The sequence below is a fragment of the Danio rerio genome, chromosome 19 (genome assembly GCF_052040795.2).
Source record: "Danio rerio strain M-AB ecotype USA chromosome 19, GRCz13ab, whole genome shotgun sequence".
NCBI classification, from domain to species: domain Eukaryota; kingdom Metazoa; phylum Chordata; class Actinopteri; order Cypriniformes; family Danionidae; genus Danio; species Danio rerio.
In genome coordinates, this window is record NC_141039.2 from 50,282,361 (window position 1) to 50,307,362 (window position 25,002).

The 25,002-nt window shown below is 39.0% G+C and overlaps 1 long non-coding RNA gene across 1 annotated transcript in view; it reads left to right on the plus strand.

Annotated features, from left to right (window-relative positions):
- Window positions 1-15,981, plus strand: part of LOC147832690 (uncharacterized) — a 40,522-nt gene extending 24,541 nt beyond the window's left edge. Inside the window, exon 3 of the long non-coding RNA XR_015517273.1 lies at window positions 15,723-15,981. This is a non-coding gene — a long non-coding RNA (uncharacterized LOC147832690). The remainder of the gene's footprint in view (window positions 1-15,722) is intronic.
- The last annotated feature ends 9,021 nt before the right edge of the window (window positions 15,982-25,002 follow it).

Here is a 25,002-nt window from a genome sequence, read left to right on the forward strand (position 1 = left end):
GTTAATAGTTCGAGAATTAACACCACACATGTGTTTTGGGTGATCAGATTACAGGATGGCTTCAGTCGAGTTGTTTTTGCCTGAAGATAGCTCTGCTTATATCATAATAAATGCACCTGGAATGCAAAAGTAGATCGCAGTCTGAATTTAAATGTGTTTGCGTGAGTGCGGCGTGTAATGTTGTGGCGTGTTTTCTCGTGGGATGTGTTTGAGTGCGCTTTCCTCTTTGGGACGTGGTTATTTTGGTCTCGGGCTTGTGATTCAGTGATGAAGTGAGTCAGGGTGATATTTATTTATTTATTTTGAGTTGGATAAATTAAAGTTTTGTGTTGTTGTTGCCCTGGTCAGACTGTAGATCAGTGCACTCACTCACCTATAGAGGGCGCTCTGTATCTGCACATTCATCTGGAGATGTCCTTCTGACCTGTCATTCAGTTCATTCATGGACACAAACATAGGAGAACAGGGAAGCACAGGCCAGGGATTTAGAGAGAAACATTTCATAGCATGATTATAGCGACCAAATTAATCACGGTTATTAATATGTGACCACTAAAACTTCCTATTTGCACAGGTATTTTTTGGCTACTCAAAATCATTAGAACATGAAGCAAGAGTGATGTTTTATAAAGATATTTAGTAAATGTCCTGCTGTAAATATATCAAATGCAGTTTGTCATTGGTGATATTTTTTAGTCCTAAAACAACCCTTGAAGATGTAAATAGCAAATGCAATTAAATTAAATTGTGATTAATAATATACATTGTATTACACTCCAAGTCTATGCGAAAACAACATGCGTATAATAAACGTAAAGGGTTGTGGGTGGTGGATTTCCCTAACAAACTAAACAAAATGTATGCAAAAGATCACCCTTCGGTCAACAACCGAACTCAGACACTCAGCTGAGAGTAATTGAATAGGTTTATTATATGTGCGTACATTATCAGAATAGCCATGCACAGACCAAAACAACAAGCAAAAGAATCTGCAAATGAAGTAAATTACCTGTAAATATTTTTACCTTTCCTCCCTGAACATAAACAAAGTAAAAAAAAAAATTTAAATAAATAAAGCAGGCCACCCCTACAAGCTCAAACTCTCAAAAAGTTGTGAGCATGCTTGGACATTTGTACAAGAATAAAGGTTAGTTGTTGGCGGGAGGGGTAGGAAAAATTCAGGAGCTCTTCACTCCTAGCAACTGTTGCACCAAAAGTGAGCTCCCCGAACTCTGCCAAGCTCGAACCAGCAGTTAATCAGAGCCTGGACCTCATTAGAATGGGAGCCTATAGAATAACAGACAACAACACAAGAAGGCGGGACAAAAAAAACATGTGCAATGCATATCATAAATAAATAAACTTTAGTCATAAACACCTCAATTTGACAACTTTATGAGGGGTTTTTCCAGATAGTCTGTTCAAGTAAATACATTTAAAGGTAATCTTAAGGTGAATTTTATATATATTTTTTATTTAATTAATTTATTATTTGATTAATTACTTATTTTAATTTAAATTTTTTTGTTTCATTTAACTTTTATTTTATGTATTTTTATTAAATTTTTTATAGGTGTTTTATTTTATTTAGTTGAAATGTTCAATATATTAACAGGTACTTTTAATGTGCTTTTTGTTTTGTTTGTTTGTTATTTTATTCATTATTTCTTAGATTAATTATTTATTTTATTATTTTATTTAATTTTACTTTATTTAGTATAATATTTTTTTAATTGAACATTTTTTAATATATTTTTATTTTATTATTTTTGGATATTGTATTTACATATAAAAAACTTAATATCCTTATAATTTAATAAAATTATTAATTACATTTTTAATTAATTTTTTAATTTAATTTAATTTTACTTTATATTCTACATTTTGTTAATTATTTTTTCTTTTTGAAGATATTTTATTTATGTATTTAAAAAAACTTATCCCTATTATTTATTTAATTGAATTTTTATTTTAATTTAATTTAATAAAAATTTTTAATAAATTAAAATAATAATTTTTTTTTTCTTTTTTTAGATATTTTATTTTTAAAAACTTAACATCACTAATATGCAACTTCAACACTTTATCAACTGTTAAACCCCCCCACTAAATGCGCGGCCCTCACTGTTGTGCACAATCCTGAAGCTGGTCAGTCTGTCCTCCAATCTCGCTTAAATCCCTGCATATGAATCTCTCTTCAACATTAATTCCTCCTGATTAAACTCTCCACGATTTTAATGAACCTGACAGAAAAATCAAGTTTGCGCTGCTCTTTAAAGTCTGATGTTAACACTCCTAAATGTCACGCAGCAGCTAAAAATAGAGCTTCAACGACGATCAAATGAGGCCAGTTACACCAGTAAACATTCCCCGTCATTTGAAGATTAATACAGTGTGTGTGTGTGTGTGTGTGTGTGTGTAAATCTTGCGCAGCGGGTCAGTGAGCTGTACTTTTATATCTTGTTTTAGGCCTTGTTTATAGCGGCTGCATGCCATCGCACTAATAGATACATGCTGTAATCTGTAAAGGGTGTAAATCAATGCATGTGGGAGCGGCGGAGAGAGAATAAATCAGAGGATCACAGACGAGCGCTAATAAGACCATTCACTCTTAACTAATGGACTCTGTTTAGTGTCTGTGTGTCTGCTTAGGTGCAAAGACCACATTAGTATTAGCACTTCTGTGATAGTTTTGGTCGCGTGTATGTTTTATTATTGTTATTAGGACAGTAACATGTGAAAAATAACGGTGTTTTGTTGTGATCTCTGCCATTCTGTTCAATGGTTCAGATTTGATGACTTCAGCGGCTGAATGAGTTGAGTTTTGTTCGCTCTTGATGGAGGATTTGATCTCTTAATGTCTTAATGAGCTCTGCTTTCTGCCGCTCGTCATCAAGGTGATTAAACATCCCTCAGGACACACACACACACACACACACGCACATACACACTCTTTACAGGAGTGTGTGTTGATGTTGTGTGTTTGACTTTGAAAGTCCAGCTCTAGAAGTGCCACTAGTTTTGTCTTTGTTTCTCCTCGAGGGGCTTGAAGAATGAGGTTGTGTACAATTCAACCATGCGTCGATAGACTCTCTTTCTCTCTCTGTGTGTGTGTGTGTGTGTATGAGAAACACATGTGGAAATTAAAGATAAAAGCGTGAATGTGTGTGTAAACCCAACCATTGGGTCAAAGTGTAATTTCTTTAATTTCGTTAATTGCCTCCCCTTTTCTGGACGTAAACTGTGACCCAATGCTGGATCATTCATTCATTCATTCATTCATTCATTCATTCATTCATTCATTCATTCATTCATTCGTTTTCTTGTCAGCTTAGTCCCTTTATTAATCCGGGGTCGCCACAGCGGAATGAACCGCCAACTTATACAGCAAGTTTTTATGCAGCGGATGCCCTTCCAGCCACAACCCATCTCTGGGAAACATTCACACACACATTCACACACACACACTCATACACTACGGACAATTTAGCCTACCCAATTGACCTGTACCGCTTGTCTTTGGACTGTGGGGGAAACCGGAGCACCCGGAGGAAACCCACGCGAAGGCAGGGAGAACATGCAAACTCCACACAGAAACACCAACTGAGCCGAGGCTCCAACCAGCAACCTTCTTGCTGTGAGGCGACAGCACTACCTACTGCGCCACTGCCTCGCCTCCAATGCTGGATCAAATCTAAAACAAAAACTCCACCTTGGGTTAAAACGTATCATAAAAGGTATGAAGGCCAGTGTTGGGCTTGTTCATGTTTGACCCAGCATTAGTCTGCATCAGTCCAGCATTCTCTAGATCAGGGGTTTTCAAACTTTATCATCTCAGGGACCCCCAAATATGAGGATTCCTTGCCTTAGTGCCTAAAGTTTAAAGGCGCGTATGTATTTTAAGTATAAATATGTAAACTAAAGTTCTGTATAACGTAAAGACATTATAGTTCATATTTCACAGGCATGCTAAATGGTTTTGTTTTTAAAACTATTCATTTTATTAGTTGTCAACTCACTATAGCCAAAAGTGATTCTCAACATTTTTGTTTTATAAAAAAACCACAACAATGCTATATTTACATGAAAGGGCACATAGGTTACGCCTTTTTTAATATTTAATATAAGTCTTATAAGTGTCCCCAGAATGTGTCTGTAAAGTTTCAGCTCAAAACACCCATCAGAGTATTTATTAGAGCTGGGAAAAGGTTGTTGCTGTTTTTTTGCACTGGGCCTTCAAGGCGAGTCATCCCCGCCCACAGATCCCACATGCCTGTCAGCAACATGCCTCAACACGCCCTCGACTGCCTCAGGAAGCAGATCTCACGTAACGTTTAAGGGTGTCACGATCCTCCAAATCCTCGATTCGATTACATTTTCGATTCTAAAATTCGATTTTCGATTATGAATAATTAATTAATTAATGACCAATTAATTATTTGTAGTCTACCGTTTAAACTACCTGACCTGCATGGTCTTTGTTTTACCCGTAAACAAATCATACAGTAAATGAATAAAGGCAAGATACACACATAATTACCACCTGTCAATCACTTTTTCTGCGGGACTCGGGAATAGGCAGTGATCTGTGTTGTTATAATGGCGTCGGTAAAAAAGACGCACAACCAACAGGAACCAGCCAACAGTATCTGAGGTGTTCGCTAAAATGACCAAGTACAAGTGAGTGAAAGATTGAAGCAGTCCTCTGACTGCCTGGACCTGCTGTCTCGAGCGCATGGCTGTGTGTGCGTCTGTGTGGTCACGTGATGTGCATTTTCAGAGGTAGAGAGGAAGGAGGGCTGCTCAGAAATGCTACACGCCACTGTGGATGTCAAATCGTTGTGGTTCTAAAATGCCATTTAAAAACAAAGACAGTGTAAACAGGGCCTGAGTGTGTACTTTTCACCAGCGGATTTGCAACGGGGGAGGGCGGAGGATCGCGATGCCGGTGTTGTCTATCGGACGAACCCTAATACGTACATAGCAGAGCTTGCAAAACTGTGTTTTTTTTGTCGACAACACGAACGTTGAACATAACTCACTGGAAATCCAAAATGCTTCCACACCGGCGACTTCATTGAAAGAGGAGAGGGTTTAAGCTCTGTCGACGGGTCTCCTGCGTCTGCAGTTCAACAAGCCTGTTTTTTTTCCCGCCTGGCAAGACAAGCTGACGTGACATGGGGGCATGGCAGCATCCACGATTCTGTTTTTTGATTCGATAATCGAATTAAAAATCGAAATCGTGACACCCATAGTAACGTTTGTGAGAAATACTACAGTAAGAACTTTACCAAGCAGTATTTGATGCATTTTTTGTGGAGTTGCAACAATGTGTTCACACACACATAGCGCTGACACACACACACACACACACACACACACATAGCACAGACACACGCACATACATAGCGTAGACACGCAGACACACATACACACAAAGCACAGACACGTAGCGCAGACACACACGCACATACATAGCGTAGACACGCAGACACACACACAGAGACAATGAGAGAGACACGCGGCTGTGTTGATGAAGTGAATGGCTGTACTAAATCATAAAAGTAGATTTAGATGAATAATTTATAGTCATTAATTATTTTAGGATTGGAAAAAAAATATCCCGTAAATATTTTTTTGTTTCTGCCAAGTTTTTCGCAGACACTCTAGCGCTCCCTTCCGGTCCACCAGGGGTCCACCCCAGTTTATAAACCCCTGATTGTAGATTATCCACCTAGGGATTTTGGTCTACAGCACAGGTGTCAAACTCAGTTCCTGGAGGGCCGCAGCTCTGCACAGTTTAGTTCCAACCCTGATTAAACACACCTGATCAAACTAATTGAGTCCTTCAGGCTTGTTTGAAACCTACAGGTGAGTGTGTTGGAGCAGGGTTGGAACTAAACTGTGCAGGGCTTCGGCCCTCCAGGGATTGAGTTTGACACCCCTGGTCTACAGAATCAGACAAAGGCAGACTGATAAAAATGTTTTAATCATCACCTGCGGATCCTCCAGCATGAACAATAGCACCTGTCCACACACACACAGACACACACACACACACACTGAATTATCGGACAAACCCCCAAATCGTGTCTGCAGTGAACGAGACAAAGAGAAGCGTCCTCCGGTGAGACTCCGGCATTCATCATCTGACCCTCGTCTGCTCATCACACATGCGCTCATTTATTCATCACTCTCTCTTGTGTAAAACTGATGATGATGATGGTGTTTTCAGGCCAGACTCTTCCGCGTTTCCATCATGTTGTTCTGCTCTGCGTCTCGTCACTAATGGCGATAAGGAGACGGACGGTGCTGGTTTCTTGCTAATTGTTTTCCGACAGCATCATGTAGACATTCATCACTGACTGACTCCAGATCAGCTCCATCCGTTAGGCAGCAGGGGTTAGCCCTTGTGTATTGTTCAGATTGACTCGTCTTTGGTGATGTTGGTGCTGTTTTTGCTCTATTGACTTCCATTATAATCACCTGATTGCAAAGCCTTAACGGCATATAATCAAGCATTCTTGATTGCTGCTGGTTTTCAAAAAGCATGAAGCATAAAGGTTGCTGGTTCGAGTCCCTTCTGGGTCAGTTGGTGCTTCTGTGTGGAGTTTGCATGTTCTCCACATGTTGGCATGGGTTTCCTCTAGGCTCTCTGGATTCTCCAGTCCAAACACATGCGCTATAGGGGAATTGAACATCTAAATTGGCCGTAGTGTATGAGTGTGTGTGTGAATGAGTGTGTATGGGTGTTTCCCAGTACTAGGTTGCAGCTGGAAGGGCATCCGCTGTGTAAAACATATACTGGAATAGTTGGTGGTTCATTCCACTGTGGCTGCCACTGATAAATAAACTGACTAAGCTGAAGAAAATGAATGAATAATGTTTTTATTAATTGTTTAGAAAATGCTTCTTGCTTTAATAATTGTTTAGTTATTCAGACTAGAAACAAGACAAGACGAAACCTAAAATACTGTATTGCAGTGGATCAAAGTTGCCTTTAATTACATATACAGAAAGAAAGTGCTGTACACATGAACATGAGCTCTTGCTGAGTCCCAGTTGTGGAGTTTAGACTGAGACATCACATCGTTTATGTCAGTTTAATCATTTGTAACCCCACCGGTCCTACGCCACCCAACCTGCTCAGAGCTGGTATCGAACCGGCGATCTTCCGCATGGGAGTTTGTTGCTCTACCAAGGAGGCTAAAGACCATGGCCTCTAGCAACTGTCGCTAGAGCACCTTTAGAGGTCAGAGGAGTGAGGTTTACCTGCACAGCACACACTAGCTGGCCTCCGCTACACTCACTCCCTTAAACCTCACTCCCATCCGGGTCACGGCACCAATGTAACCCCACCGGTCCTACGCCACCCAACCCGCTCAGAGCTGGTATCGAGCCGGCGATCTTCCGCATGGGAGTCGGGTGCTCTACCAAGGAGGCTAAAGACCATGGCCTCTAGCGTCTGTAGTGTGTCCTGAAATATGCACTGTGTAGTTCATCTGATCATGTGAGCATGTGTGTGTGTTTGTCTGATTTAATTTTCACACCACTCTAAATTAATTAGTGCAGCTTTATATGGCGTAAACAACCGAGAAATGACTTTACATGTGATGTAGTGAGTTGTGTCTCATGGGAAGCGGTTCAGTAGATTGAGGAGATTCATTCAGTTCTTCACTGTCTGATGAAGAGCCGGTGTGCTCAAAGCGTTGCACGCCTTGTATCAGCCTTTTTAATTTGAATAAGTTGGTATTTTTAGAGCTTTGGTGTTGCCGCCTTTTTAAAAAATAAATATTTTTGCACTTTTTAAAGGGATGCTTTTGTGCATTTTTCCAATCTTCTATTGCACACAGCTCCTGCAGATTTGTCGGCTGCACATCCATGATGCCAATCTCCCGTTCCACCACATCCCAAAGCTGCTCTATTGGATTGAGCTCTGGTGACTGTGGAGGCCGTTTGAGTACAGTGAACTCATCGTCATGTTCACCAGTCTGAGATGATTGAGCTTTATGACATGCTGCGTTATCCTGCTGGAAGTAGCCATCAGAAGATGGAGACACTGTGCTCATAAAGGGATGGACATGGTCAGCAGCAATACTCAGGTAGGCTGTGGCGTTGATGCTCAATTGGTACTAATGGACCCAAAGAAAATCTCCCCCACACCATTACACCACCACCACCAGCCTGAACCGCTGATACAAGGCAGGATGATCCATGCTTTCATGTTGTTAAGGCCAAATTGTGAGCCGAGCATCTGAATGTGTCAGCAGAAATGGAGACTCATCAGAGCAGCAACGTTTCTCCAATCTTCTATTGTCCAGTTTTGGTGAGTCTGTGTGAATTGTAGCCTCAGTTTCCTGTTCTTAGCTGACAGGAGCGGCACCCGGTGTGCTCTTCTGCTGCTGTAGCCCATCCGCCTCAAGGTTGGACGTGTTGTGTGTTCAGAGATGCTCTTCTGCAGAGCTCGGTTGTAACGAGTGCTTATTTGAGTTACTGTTGCCTTTCTATCAGCTGGAACCAGTCTGGCCATTCTCCTCTGACCTCTGGCCTCATCAACAAGGCATTTGCGCCCACAGAACTGCCGCTCACTGGATATTTCCTCTTTGTCTGAGCATTCTCTGTAAACCCTAGAGATGGTTGTGCTTGAAAATCCCAGTATATCAGCAGTTTCTGAAATACTCAGAGCAGCCCGTCTGGCAGCAACAACCATGCCACGTTCAGAGTCTGTTAAATCCCCTTTCTTCCCCATTCTGATGCTCGCTTTGAACTGCAGCAGATCGTCTTGACCTTATCTACATGCCTAAATGCAGTGAGCTGCTGCCATGTGATTGGCTGATTAGACATCTGCGCTAACGAGCATTTGTACCTAATAAAGTGGCCAGTGAGTATACACTGTCCATACTCCTTTTCTATTTTGAATAATGTAGTAATAAGGTGCATACTTCGTGTACAGCTGCTTTGGAATGATAATTATTGTGAAAAGCTCTATGCAAATAGACTTGAATGGACTTCTGATTGAGCGGCCTGTTAAACTGTGTTGTGGGTAGTCAGTGAATGTGCTTCTTCTCTGCACTAAAGCTTGTCCTTGCCGTACCCTTGGTTTAATTGTGATGAGGCAGATTTATGTGGTGCTTTCAGCAATGAAGTGATCATGTCATAAATTACCTCCGCATCGACCCCGTGTTTTCCTCACACTCATTTCAGCAGACGCAGACATCAGCGCCGGGGCTGTTATTGGTGCTGCGTTGCGTCAGAAATCACAGGCTGAGGCTTTACAGAGGAGCTTCACCCTAAAACCACAGTTCTCTCTAATCATTTATTCATGTTCGTGTCATTTGAACACAAAACGAAAAGTTCAGGCTGCTTGTTTGGGTTTGACAGCTCATAGTGACCGCAGATTTTGTATGTTTGTCAGGTTTTTTATGGAGGGTTTTTTTTTTAGTGCATGATAAATATTTAAACATTGCCGTTTGCACTGAAAAATGCTCGGTTCCACACAATTTCTTTAGGTTATCCCAACACAAAGTTAATGTAATCAGTTTTACAAATTTAAGTGGATTGAACATAAAACAATTAAGTTGTCCCCCAAAAAACAGAGGTGTTGTTTTACTATTTAAAAAATAGTTTCAATAAGCAGCAATATTGAGTGTTTTCAGCAAAAAAATTAAATAAAAAAAAATAAACTAAATAAATATTTCATATATTTTATATTTAATAACTATAATTTTTTTACAAATATTTGAGTTTTTTATGTTTTTAATCACTATTATGACTTGTTATATTTTCCTATACTTGTCTCTTTTATTCCTGTTTATGTGAAGCACTTTAAATTGCCACTGTGTATGAAATGTGCCTTAAACTGTAAATAAACTTGCCTTTTTTTTAAAGAAAAAGGAACAAAAATTATGAAAATTAAAAATAAAGATGTAATGTAAATTGTAAATATGCATAAAAGCTAAATGTGAATATACATGCATATCATTTTAAAGTAACATTGGCAAATAATCAGTTATTATTTACATTTTTTCAATAAAGTTAATTTAATACAAATATACAGAATAGTTTATAAATTGTATGCGATTTTGTAAAGTTTATTTGAGATTTTTATTACATTAATTTGTTTGTGATTTTAATGTTTATATGAGATTTTTATTACATTTAATGTACTTTAATTTCAAACTGTTTGCACTTTAAATCAACAATTTTTTTTTACTGACATTTATTTTTTGTAATGATAATAATAATAATAATAATAATAATAATAATAATAATAATCACAAAGTGTATAATGTACTGTAGATACAGTTGAAGTCAGAATTATTTGCCCCCTTTAAATTTTATTTGTATTTTTTTTAATATTTACCAAATGATGTTGAACAGATTCAGGAAATGTTTACAGTATGTCTGATAACATTTTTTCTTCTGGAGAAAGTCTTATATGTTTTCTTTTGGCTAGAATAAAAGCAGTTTTAAATTTTTTAAACACCATTTTAAGGTCAGTATTAGCCCCTTTAAGTTTTATATATATATATATATATATAATTATTATTTTTTTTTTCTGATAGTCTACAGCGCAAACCATCGTTATACAATAACTTGCCTAATTACCCTAACCTGCCTAGTTACCCTAATTACCCTAGTTAAGCCTTTAAATGTCACTTTAGGTTGGATAGCCAACACGGGGAGAACATGCAAACTCCACACAGAAACGCCAACTGACCCAGCCAAGGCTCGAACCAGTGATCTGTGCTACCTACTGTGCCACTGCATATATATATATCCATTTTTATTAATGCCCACAATAAAACCAAGTATTTTTCAATATGATATAAGAGCATTGTTTTTGTATGTATGCATAAAATATAATGCATAATTAATGTTGAATAAATATCTAAAAAATAAGAAATATTTTATTAAATTTAATTAACTAAGAAAATTAAAATGTCGGATTATAATCTGTAAAGATATCTGGAAAATAACCCCCCCACCAAAAACACAGTTTTCTGGCTCGTGTGTGTGTAATGTGCCTAATATTTCAGTCTCTTTATCTGTGCAATGATGTAGGCAAGTGTGTGTGTGTGTGTGTGTGTGTGTGTGTGTGTCTGTCTGTGTGTGTGTGTGTGTGTGTGTGTGTGTGTGTTGGTGATGGGCTCACACATCTTCTAATCAGATCAGGGTGAAGTAGCTCAGTTAAATGAGTGCTGCAGACTCCTTCAGTGCTGGTTTTATTAGCATGTGTTAATGCCGACACACACACACACACACACACACACACACACACACACACACACACACACACACACACACGGCCCTGTGGCTCAATTTGCCAGCTGTAACAGATAATTATGTCCAAACAAACGCTCCCCACGGTGAGCAGAGAGCGTCCATTGGCAATGTTTATTAAAATTCCTCCAACTGTGCCTCCGTCCTGATAAACCGGCCAATCGGACGCCTGCTTTCAAACCCCAAATGAAGATGCGTCTGATTGGCTGAGAGATGACCTGCTGGAGTGTGTGTGCTGGACTCCTGCTGGGTCAAAACCCTGGAGAACCGAACGTTTCCTCTTTAAACTGAATCTGACGGACCTGCATGCACTGCGGGAGACATGATGACATTACAGGTGTGTGTGTGTGTGTGTCAGTGTGTGGGCATATGTGTGTTAGTGTAGGAGTGTGTGTTTGGGAATGAATGTGTGTGTGTCTGCAATGCATGTGTGTGTGTCAGTGTGTGGACATGTGTTAGTGTGGGAGTGTGTGTTTGGGATTGAGTGTGTGTGTGTGTACACTTGGATTTCTTTGTATGATCCTGGAGGAAGTGTTTCATTCCCTCTTTTCTCTGTTCCTACTCTGTCATTTGTGTCTGATTTCACGTCTCGTCTGTTTGGATCCATCTCTTCAGCTGTTCTCTATGTTTGAGCTTCACACACACACACACACACACACACACACACACACACACACACACACACACACACACACACACACACACACACACACACACACACAGACACATAAACACGTCAGACGAAGCTGTAATGGTATTCCCAGGAGGAGCTGGCCGTGGGACTGACGTGGAAGACATGCTTTGAAATTAATCCTGGATTAGAGATTCATTTTGTTTATTTATTTATTTATTTCAGAAATCAATCAAATCCGACTGTCCTGTTATCTCACAGATGACTCAAATATCCCTGCACACGTACAGAGAGAGAGAGAGATTGGAGACTCTGGACTGTGTGTGTGTGTGTGTGTGTGTGTGTGTGTGTGTTACAATGTTACTTTGTTGACCCCATTGTCAGATTATGTGGAGTTTATTTATAAACTAATGTTGAGAGGATCACCTGCTTATGATTGATCACAGCTGGTCCTACATTATGCAATGTATGATTCACCAATCAGACCGTTCCTAAGCCACTATAAATACCCTCAGCTCCATATCACAGCCATCTTCATCTAGATCAGTGGTTCTCAAACTGTGGTACGTGTACCACTAGTGGTACGTGGGCTTACTTCTAGTGGTACGCGGAGGAATCACTGAGTAATGAATTTGATGCGTACAATAACACCAATGTGTTCAGCTTTTGGCTGTTCTCTAAAGCCTACGATCACAGCGATGTGCGTAACATGTTTACTTTAGTGCATCGTGTCATCAGCTGCTAAAAATCAATTCAATTGGCGCAAAACTAGGTGCGTGGTTCTTGCAGAGCAGATACTTGCTAGAGCAGTGTTCTCAAACCCTCGGGCCACAGACCGGCACCAGTCTATAGATCAATTGGTACCGGGTTGAACTAAAAATCATTAATTATTTCCGTTTTATTTATGATCTGAATCTGAACGATCATTTATTTTGAAAAACTTTTATTTTGAAAAATTTATACAAACTGTGCAGTGCTGTAGCTGCTTAATTTGGCCAACTACACTACTTCATTTCAGTACTGGTGATTATGGTGGTACTTGGAGAGACTATTTTTTCCTGAGGTGGTACTTGGTGAAAAAAGTTTGAGAACCACTGATCTAGAAGAATCCCCCCTTCCACCCCTACTCCTCCTCCTTTCCTAGATGGGTGGCACGGTGGCCCAGTGGTTAGCACTGTTACCTCACAGCAAGAACATCACTGGTTCTAGTCCTCATCAAGCCAGCCGAAATTTCCAACACAATCTCACGACAATTCATAACTTTTTCATTTAGTGGCTAATTCGTACAAATTCGTACGATCTAATTCGTACAATTTAGTATGATTTGCGTATCCCCCAATGACGGTTGGGTTTAGGGGTGGGGTTAGGTGCCACGCCTCCTTTTTAAAATCGTACATTTTCTTACGACTGAACTCGTACGAATTAGCCACTAAACTGCCAAAACGTAAAATACTTACGTTTTCTCGTGAGATCAGGCTGGAAATTTCTGTGCGGAGCTTACACGTTCTTCCCATGCTAACGTGGGTTCCCCTCGGGTTCCTCCCACCACCCAAAAACATGCAGGTTTAGTTAATTAATTAATCTAAATCAGCACATAGACATGCTGCTAGTCAGTGGTTATCTCTTAAGAGCGATCACTATCTGTTCATCAGCTACTACAGCAGGGGAGTTCCCCACATCTACCTGAGCTCAAACTCCCCTCTCGCCCTGCAAACGGGAGGGAGCCCCGGGCTTGGGGATCTTATGAGCTCAAGGCTCTCTCCCGGGACTTTGCGTACGCCAGGTTTCACGCTCAGAATCGCTCACGTTTGGATTTACTAACGATGAACTGAACGTGGGAATGTGCGCAGCTCCACGGCAGCTTTCTGGCAGGCGTACGCACATTTTTTGTGCGTGTCTGTTTTATTTCCATTGGCGACTCCTAGAGGCAGTTGTGTTAAATTCTTCTCTACAAAGTGTCTGAGCCTTGCAATGGCAGCTGTATGAGACGGGTTCATCTAGCAGGTATGTAAGGTTTCCATGCCATACAGTTGACCAGCCAAACATTAAAGCACAATTTGCAGCAGTCGCCTGTTTTCCCAATGTAATCTGAGCGATCTACTGCACACACATTGCTATAAAGACACTATCTGAAGATGAATTTGCATTCGTGAATCAGAAACATTTACATTCAATAAATGTGCAAATAAAATATGATGCACAGACTTATTGATGATTCCTACTTGTCTTTCTCGTGATGAATAGTGGGCAAAATCTGATATGTAGCGGAGGAAAAAAGAAGAAAGAGTTCATCAGACGCTGGATTCGAATCGAGTTCATGCTCGAACGTGTGAAAACATGTTGAGTTGCGTCTTACGAGCTGCGCCACTGAGACTGTTGAGGATACTGCAACATTTTACACCTATAAATCACACTATTTCTTTTTTAATTCACTCAGTGCGATGTTCAGACACAACTGTGTTAACCGTATCAGCTAAACTCTCCCACTCTACTTTTTTCTTTTGTTGTTTATTCCGGAGAACAAATTTGCAAATAACACCGCTTTTCTCCGGTCTACCTCCGAAAGCAGCACCTCCAATTCACATTCTGTTCAAAGTTTCTCTTTTTGCTTGATTTTTCGTTGGGTTTTGCCATTAGCATAGTCATTAGCATATTCATACGGGGGAGGAGGCAGGGAGGGGTTTTGTGCTCGTGCATGTTGCGCTCAGTTTCATGTTCATTCAGATGTACAAAAGAATATGCGTGAGATTCGGCGTACGCAGTGTTTCATACATCTGAATTTTTTTCTGCGAACGCACATTTACAGCTTTGTGCGTACGCAATGTTTTAGTATGATTTCCACGCAAGTCTTCGTACATGAGGCCCCTGATGTGTGTCTCATATAAAATAATATATTTAATCTATTTTTCGTTTTCCCCCTTTTAAATATCGATCATTTGATGCGTTTTGCTCCACTCTCTGTATTATGCTGCCTGATCTGTCTGGTTTTCAACTATGACGTCCTGGGGGCGGCTACTTTCATTTTCATTGCTACAGCTGCTCACCTCTGCTCGTGTTCAAACCAAAAGATCAGCGCGGTCCGAACTAAGATCGGTGCGGTTTTTCTCATGGCAGGTTTTTACATCAGTAAAAAAATAATTTGTCAAATAATTTGATTACTGATGTCCAAGTAAACAAAGTCACTAGCTGCGTCCCAAATCGCATACTTATGCACTATTCTACGCCATTTTGTAGTATAAATAGTGCAAGTAGTGTGTTCACACTGAAAACTCAAAAAATGATAAGTGCATTTTGATTACCCGGATGATGCACTCATGCACTAAAATGAAGTGTGTAATGATGGACACTTCACGCACTCAACGACTGCAGGTTTGCTTACATAGCGGAAGGGGCGGAGCTATTGGACGCACATGTTGAATAACTTTATTTATTTTAGATTGTGAAAGCAAAATTCTTCTATGAGAGTGATTATAGCGCCTCCCGATGGTGAATGCGGCAATACTCACGGCAGGTATTATTTGATAATTCAAATTATTTTGACCGTCAAACGTCATCAGGGAAACGGTTTGAATTTCCGCTTAGTAAAAAAACATTAGTGTGCCATTTGGGACAACACTACATACATATACTATCCTGTTGCACTGTGTAAGTGCATAAGTACATAGTGCATGAGTGCATAGTGTATAGTGTGCCATTTGGGACGCAGCTACTGTCTTTCTCCCCTGTGTGTGTGTGTGTGTGTTTTGCCTCTGTGAAAATCACCGTGTGCCCAAACTAACACTCCCATTTTTATGCAAATTTTTTACAGACCCTCCCTCTTTTGCTCCTCCAACACTCCCCCCTAAACAGAGCTGGACACGCCCACTTTCCTGACTGTTTCCAAAGTAGAGGAGTGAAAACACCCTGCTGAAACAAGAGGGTTTCATGGCCCTTTAAATGTGTCTGTTGTTGGTAAATCTTACATGTTTTATATAAATCAAAGACAAATTTCTTGTAAAGGATAATAAAGTTTAAGTTAACTCATACATACGTTGTCATTTAGCATAATAAAATGTTCAGACTTTTTATTTTTTGTCTAGTTTTTTTAATAGCGCTTCAGTTTTCTGAGTAAAATGATGATTGCACTGTTTCCCGATCTCTGCTGAGGACATGTCAGTCTGAGACGCAGTGAAATATACTCATCTTGACACCGTGTCTCCTGGATGTTTCTGATTTAAATCATGCCAACTTTTCTCCTGCTGCGCTTTATTTGAGCACAGAACGTTCTCTTCAGTCTCACAAAGAGCTTCTGCCTTTCAGAAATACCTGTTATGCTGAATGCTGGATTCTGATTGGCTGATCAGTATTTTTAAAATTCTGATAAACGCACAGTTGAAGTAGTTCCGGCAGGTTTTGAACATGTATCACTACACTGAATGATTTGAGTTATTTTACAGCTGCATTTTATATTTGAGAGAGTATTTCTGCATATCTGCTTGAATATTGCATCATGTTATTAAATATGAAATTAATTAACAGAACAGAGGACTAAAGAAATCTGCATTTTAGTGTAAAAGCAGACAAGTAATGTAAAATATCAGGGTCAAAGATGAGAGAGTTCACCTAAATTCAGAAAAGTAGAAGCACTTTAAATGTAAGCAAAGTATTTACTGTGACAGTAAAACTGGGAAATTATGTCTACTCAGCGATTCTGATTGGCTGATGAGTGATATGAGGTGTATTTCCGATAAACAATCAGAATTTTTCAGAATACATATTTTAAATAAATAAACTAATGCTGTTCAGACATTAATCACAATTAATTGGATGTAATAAATATCTAATGTAATATGTGCATATGTAATACACACTCATACATATAACAAAACTAAACTGACCAGCGCAGGACGTCTTAAACCTGATTATTGAAGAGAAAAGGCAGATCTTCCTGATGCTGTGGCGGTGTCGCTCTTAAGCGATCAATGCGTTTATGAATGAATCCGCCGTCACCTTCCTGCATTTATGCATTGATCTCAGAACAGAGGCGTTATTCAATTTTAGCTTCACTCTTCACTGATCGATCGGCAGGAGGACACAGAGATGGAGATTGATTCAGCACATGGAGGTGGATAGAGGAGCGGAGGCTTCAGAAACACTCACAATGCATGAAAATGATGTCATTATTCTCACAATAATGTTATTGCAAACCTTAATTTCCTCTACAAATTAGGAAATCAGGGTTATTTTTTTTAGTATTTAGTAACTTTTAATAGTTTTAACCTTTATATATGGTGTCATTTCTTTGACTTTAAATCATAAAAAATCTGAAGTCTTGAAATAATAACTCCTAGTATTTTTCCTTTCAGTTATTGATTACTTAATGTCAAATCACAAAACATTTAATATTTTGGTTTGAGTTTACTATAATAGCCTACTATAAATGAAATAAAATAAGTTTCCTTTTTAGTATTGTTACTGCTGACAAAAATAAATCTGTGTAAAACTGGACCATAGTTTCTCAAATTACATATTGGTTATATATATTATATATTATATATATATATAAAATAATAAAATATGTTATTTATTATAATATTTTATATGTTGTTTTAATTATATATATATATAATAATATTTATTTATTTATTTTTTAAAATTTATTAAAAGAAGGAGAAACTGTCCAAATATATTTTTCCTTGGCAGCACTAATTTTTATTTACTGTATATAAAATTTGTAATTTAAAAAAATAATTTTCTATTAATTTGATTTATTATTTTTTGTTATTTTATTATTCATTCTATTTTATTATTATTATTATTATAATTATTTCATTGATGTTTTTATTTAATTACATTTTTTATTTTGTTATTATTTTATTAATTTAATTTAATTAAATTATTATTTTATTTTATTTTATTTTGTTATTTTGTTATTTATTGTATTTTATTAAAATGTATTTTATTTATTTATTTTAATTTATTAAAATAGTTTAATTTATTAATTTATTTTTATTTTATTTTATTTATTATTTTATTATATATATTTTTCTTTTTTTATATTTTCTTTTATTTTGTTATTTTAATTTAATTTTAATTTATTATTTTATTTAACTTTTTAAAAATTTTAATTTAATAAAATTGTTTCATTTTATTTTATTTTATGTAATAATAAAAGAGAAACTGCACAGTCCAAATACATATTTTCTCTTAAATATTTTGAGTCACGAGACCTGATGGACCTGCTGCTCTTTCTCCTGTTGCTTTATTTTAGACAGTCCATATATCACAGCGCAGATTCTGTATAGTGCAGGAGTTTTCGCGATCTGTGTTCCTCCGTCTCCTTCATGTTCTCAGGGCTATATCTGTGTTTTCCATCCGGCGGTTAGGTCAGTGGGTCAGTGGTGCTGAAATGCAGACACAGAAAGGCATTATCTGATGTGTGTTGTGGAGATTACGGGTCACGCTGCTCTTTTCCCTCTGACCTGACGCTGTAATGGAGCCTGGACGATTTCAAGGTTGTGTTTCTCGTTTACTCCATCCACCAGTGTGGTTATAGCATGGTAATTTCCAGATTATGAGTTCTGTAAGGTGACTGCAGCTGAAGTGAACACTGCAGTCTTGACCTTTGCTTGTGTAAATTGCTTTTATATGCAACTACAAAAGTGAGTGCACTTAGAAAAGTAAAGTTCGTAGACAAACTTAATGGTGACTTGAGAATCCCTAGTCTGAAGTAGTTTTTAAGTTTGAAGCAGTTGGCATAGATAGTTAACTACATTTATGTTTGCATGTTTCTACTATGGATCGGCATGATTCCTGCTAGGCGGTTGATAGGGTGTTCTGAACGGTTGATAAGGTGTTGCCTTGTGGTTGCTAGGGTGTGCTGAGTGGTTGCTAGGGTGTTTTGATTGGTTGTTGAGGCATTGTTAAGTGGTTACTAGGGTATTTTGAGTGGTTGCTAGGCGGTTGCTATGTGCTTGCTAGGGTGTTCTGAGTAGTTGCTAAGCCGTTGCTAGGGTGTTCTGAGTGGTTGATAAGGTGTTGCCTTGTGGTTGCTGGGGTGTGCTGAGTGGTTGCTAGGCAGTTGCTAGGGTGAATTGATTGGTTGTTGAGGCATTGCTAGACAGTTGCTAAGGTGTTTTGAGTTGTTTGCTAGGTGTTTCCTAAGGCGTTGCTAGGAGGTTGTTAGGGTGTTCCAGGTAGTTTTTAAGGGGTTGCCAGATGGTTGATAGGGTATTCTGAGTGGTTGCAAGGCAGTTGCTAAGGCGTTGCTATGTGGTTTCTAGGGTGTTCTGAGTAGTTGCTAAGGCGTTGTTAGGGTGTTGTATGTGGAAGCTAAGGTGTTGCTAGGTGGTTGTTAGGGTGTTTTGCGTGGTTGTTTAGGCTTTGCTAGGCAGTTGCTAATGTGTTCTAGGAGGTTGCAAGGCAGTTGCTAAGGTGTTGCTAGGCAGCTGCTAGGGTGTTCTCAGTATTTGCTAAGGCATTTTTAGGGTGTTGTATGTAGAAGCTAAGGTGTTGCTAGGTAGTTGTTAGGGTATTTTGCGTGTTTGTTTAGGCTTTGCTAGGCAGTTGCTAATGTGTTCTAGGGGGTTGCAAGGCAGTTGCTAAGATGTTGCTAGGCAGGTGCTAGGGTGTTCTTAGTAGTTGCTAAGGCATATAGGCAGTTTTATGTGGATGCTAAGATTTTGCTAGGTGGTTGTTAGGGTGCTTTGCGGGGTTGCTTAGGTGTTGCAAGGCAGTTGCTAATGTGATCTAGGGGGTTGCTAGACAGTTGTTAAGGCGTTGCTAGGCAGTTGCTACGTTGTTTCGAGTGGTTACTAAGGTGTTGCTAGATGGTTGCTAGGGTTTTCTAAGTTGTTGCTAAGGTGTTGCTCTGTGGTTGCTAGGGTGTTCTCAGTGGTTGCTAAGGCATTGCTAGGCAGTTGCTAAGATGTTCTGAGTAGTTGCTAGGCGGTTGCTAAGGTGTTCTGAGTGGTTACTAAGGCATTCCTGGGTGGTTGCTAGGGTGTTTAAGTTGGTTGCTAAGGTGTTGCTAAGTAGCTGTTAGCTGTTGTTCTCAGCAGTTGCTAGAGTGTTTTAGGTGGTTGCTAAGGCGCAGTTAGACGGTTACTAGGGTGTTATAGGTGGGTACTAAGGTGTTGCTAGTTGGTTGTTAAGGTGTTCTGAGTGTTTGCTAAGGTTTTTTGAGTGAACCACTCATTTGTGTTGTGAGTGTTTGCAAAGGCATTGCTAGGCAGTTGCTTAGGTGTTCTTAGTGGTTGCTAGGCAGTTGCTAATATACATTAGCATGGCTCTTGTATGAAATAGCATGTTGCAAGCATGTTTCTAGTATAAACTAGCATGTTGTTAGCATGAATTTAGTATGAATTAGCATGTTGCTAGTATGTTTATAGTATAAATTAACATATGGCAAGTATGATTAGTATGTTTGTATGTTTGTTAGTATGTTTCTGGTATGGATTAGTATGTTGTCAGTATGTCCAATGTAAAGTCAATGGCAGTTTTTTTTACAATAGAAGTGTATGGGACAGTTGCTAGGTTGCCGTAAGTGGTTGCTAGGGTGTGGCTAGTAAGTTGAAAGGTCATCAGTTATTGGCATATTGGTAGTCTGAGTTAAATGAGCCCAAACTTAAGTCTGTATGACAGTCTGGCACAAAGTTATGAGGTTTTGTTTTTCGAAATGTCCGGGTCAGTTTTTGGAAAACCGTAAGTCGGATCAATTGAAAAAGATATAGCAACTTATTCAGTATAGTATGGAGTTTGTTTGGTGGTTGTAGTATGAACAGTTTAGAAGTATATGCATTCTTAAAATAGTCTAGGAAGAAGAATAATAGCTGCTTTCGAAACTGCAAACTTCCATACTATATAGTACACTAGAATTACACTTGAAAACTATGCGAGCCGAGTAGTGTATTCGAATTCATAGAATTCATAGAATTCGAAAAGCAGTGTGCGAGAAGTACCCGGACCATGACAAAACGACGGATGTAGTACGTCAGAAATCCATTCATACTTTTCACATTCATACTGTATAGAACGCACTTTTCCAACGGCCGAGTAGTACGATTAAAGTCAAATGCCGCACATACTGAGCAGTAGGCGGTTTCAGACGCAGCCAATATGTTTTTGTAGTATAACAGGATGTTGGCTTTCTCAAGATTATATATGCTTATGAAATAAGTGAAGATTTGTACCGTTACTTAATATCTTACTGGAAGGGTCTTTGGTAATAGTGAGTGATTCTCCTGCTTTATAAAGTGAAGCGCGGCTCAATTAAAGGCAGTGTTTGATCCGCGCTGCACCTCCAGTATTAATGAGTTTGTCTGTGTGTGTGCGCAGTATCAGCACCTGCAGAGGGCGGAGCTCTGACCACACACACAATTACACACTCGTTAGAGATAATCTGGGCTCCTTAATGAGCCAGGTGTGCCAGAGAGCACAGAGAGAGCGATTAGTGGATTCTGCTCTCATACTGATAATGACTGAGACACACACAACACACACCGGCCGGGCTGTAGTGTTCACACAGATGGAGGAAAACACACACACGTTTGTTCAGTGGACATCTACATTACTGTCATCTTCAGTTGAGGGGGAAACGTTATGATTATATACTGTGAAATTGGGCGGCACGGTGGTGCGTTCGGCAGCACTTTCACCTCTCAGCATGAAGGTCGCTGGTTCGAGTCCCGGCTGGGTCAATTGGCATTTCTGTGTGGAGATTGCATGTTCTCTCTGTGTTGGTGTGGGTTTTCCTCAGGGTGCTCTGGTTTGTCCAAACACATGCGCTATAGGGGAATTGATGAACTAAATTGTCCGTAGTGTATGAGTGTGAATGAGAGTGCATGGGTGTTTTCCAGTTATGGGTTGCAGCTGAAAGGATATCCGCATGGGCTCCAGATCCAGCAGTAGATCCACAGTAAGAAGTGATGAACAGATGCAGGATTACAGGAGTCCCTCGACCTCACAGCAGAGTTGCTGAGTTACTTTCAATATTGGAAAGAATAGGATGCATGACGGTCATAAGCAGAAAGCAGAAGAGGCGTCCGGGCCCCAGAGGCACAGCACTGATGCATAGTGTACACTAAAATAGCAGGAGCTGCGAAAAATGAGGCCGCTTTTGTCTAATTGGCTTGCTAAATAACCTCTGGGAGTGTGGCGCGCTGGTTTTTATCAAAGTTTTTAGCTCATTGGAAATACGTGCTTCAGCTCGTGCTTTTGGAAAACCGCAAAAAAATACTTTTGACTGCTGTTTGTGGGAGTAATGAACACTAGGGGGCGGTATGAGGACTGCAGCGTGTTTCTTTTCACTCTAATGATATTTACAGAGACATTTTATTGATGATTCAAGGATTATTTAGTGCAGTTCTTTGCACAACACCCAAATAAACACCACAAATTGTAATTGAACATATTTGTGTCATCTATTTTTGTTTGGACTACTTTACTGGTGTGGTCAGTTTGCTTGTAGCTCATTTTGTATGGTGTTGTGCTCAGGTTTGAGCATGCATTTAAAATAAAGCATGAAAGTAGCCTTCTGGTAGATTTGTCATCTGAAACGTACAACAAAACGTACCCTTAGTAACGTATTTCAGATTCACAGAAAATGTAGACAGCGTCTTCTAGTGGGTTCATCATCTAAAACGTACAACTAAATGTACATTAAGTAACGTATTTCAGAAACGTACAACAAAACATACCCTGTAAAGTATTTTAGATTTACTTAAATGTAGACAGCACCCTCTAGTGGTTTTGTCATCTGAAACGTGTAACAAAATGTAACTTAGCGAATTTAATATGTGCTAAAATGTAGACAGCGCCCTCTAGTGGATTTTCCATCTGAAGCGTACAACAAAATACACCCTAACTAGAGTATTTCAGGCTCATAAAAATAATAGACAGCGCCCACTAGTGAATTTGACATCTGAAATGTACAACAAAATGTACCCTCAGTGATGCATTTCAGAAACGTACCACAAAACATACCCCGTTACTCATTTCAGATTCTGTATAATGTAGACAGCGCCCTCTAGTGGATTTGTCATTAGAAGTTTATGACGAAAAGTAACTTAAGTAATGTATTTCAAATTCGCAAAAATGTAGACAGCGCCCTCTAGTGGATTTGTCATCTGAAACATAATGAAAAGTACCATAAGTAAAAGTGGTAATTTCATCAATGAAAATAGCTTAATTTTTCAGGTCTGTTGTGCCAGTAATTTGAATAATGCGCATGCACCGATTAAAACTTTTAATTATAAATATCAGGTAGTTTTCGTGCTGTTCATTCTTTAGATGAGCCTATTAGATTCCATGCATTTCAGAAACGTACAACAAAACATAACCCAAGTTACTCATTTCAGATTCTGTATAATGTAGACAGCGCCCTCTAGTGGATTTGTCATCAGAAGTTTATGACGAAAAGTAACTTAAGTAATGTATTTGAGATTTGCAAAAATGTAGACAGCGCCCTCTAGTGGATTTGTCATCTGAAACGTACAAGAAAACACAACCTATATTTAAAATTCGCAAAAATGTTGACAGCGCCCTCTAGTGGATTTGTCATCTGAAATGTACAAATTCCCAAAAATGTTGACAGCGCCCTCTAGTGGATTTATTATCTGATACGTACAACAGAGCGTACTCTAAGTAATGTATTTCATATTCACACAAATACAGACAGCGCCCTCTAGTGGATTTGTCATCTGAAACTTGCAACCAAATGTACCCTAAGTAACAAATTTCAGATTGTGCTGCTTCATTATATTTGCAATCAGGATTCACTAAAACACTTTGGTAACATTATACATGTTTTTGCTGCCACTTTTTATAATGGAATGCATCCTTGCTGCATAAAAAATAATTTCAATAGCTGGCAGTGTGTTTGTTTGCTTAGCTAAATAAAGAGTGTTTTGTTGCAGCAGGATGTTGCTGACTTCATCTCTAGAGGACTCTATTCCTGTGCTTCATCACAAAACAGGACACTGAATACACATTGAGGACAGTGTGAAATGTCCAGTGCTCGTTTTCTCCAGGGCCCACATTCACAAAACATTTAATCTTAGCATTAAGAGTTCCACTAAACAAAAGTAGAAGTTTCCTCTGTTCACAAAACTGCTGAGAGCAACTTTACTGAGGGGCAGCGAGTGTGGGCGGGGTTTACCTAGTTGCTATTGGGATATCATCGTGCTCATTAACTATGCACACAGTGATTGGCTGATGAATAGAGGGAGGAGTCTATCAGATATTTATTCATCCCTATCTGTTTTTAAATCTAAGATGAAGGTTAACTTTTGTGATTTGACGTTTTCATCACTGAGAATTGTCTGTTTTAGCTTTAATATCTATGGCTTTTTTGTTATTTGTATTGACTTCGATTGTGCTTAATAGTTAAAATTGACATTAAAAAAAATCAACATCGATGGAAATGTTAGAGTGCAATATTATGCTCCAATATTCAAATAAAAGATTAGAAATAAATACATCGCCACATTCAAATAAGTCTTTAAAACGTAGGCTAAAGCCTCCTTTCCACTGCACAACACGACAAACGACAAGCCACAGACTGGAAGTCGTTCATTTCCAATGGAGAGTAGTCCGGGGGCTGCGTGGAGTTCTGATCATCTCCGTATGTGGAAAATTCGGATCCGAATTGAGCTGCGAATCCGTTGAAATATTTGAACTTCTGCGACCAGACCGTATGCGACCGGATGTGATGTATTTCTGTGTTGTCCAAGTGAGTGCGCGCGAGATGAAAAACAGTAGTTTTTTGGTTAGTTTTTGAGTCCAGTTAGTTTTCCACATTCCCTAATATTCATTAATATTCCCTGATATTTTTAGCCGTCTATGAGTTTCTAGTATTCATTCATTCAACCGTAGTGAACGCACAGAGAATAATGGCTCTTGCTTTTGCACTCCTTTATTTCTAACACCACGAGATCAGCTTCTCTCCCAAAGTGAACGACAAAACTGAAAATTCTGTGCGACTGCCACAAGGGGGCGTATTCCGACAGTCGTGTCCAAATGTCGTACGCAGTGGAAAGGTGGCTTAAGTGAAGAATTGCAATTTAAAATATTGTGTTCATGTGTTAGACATTATTTTTGTCATGTAACAA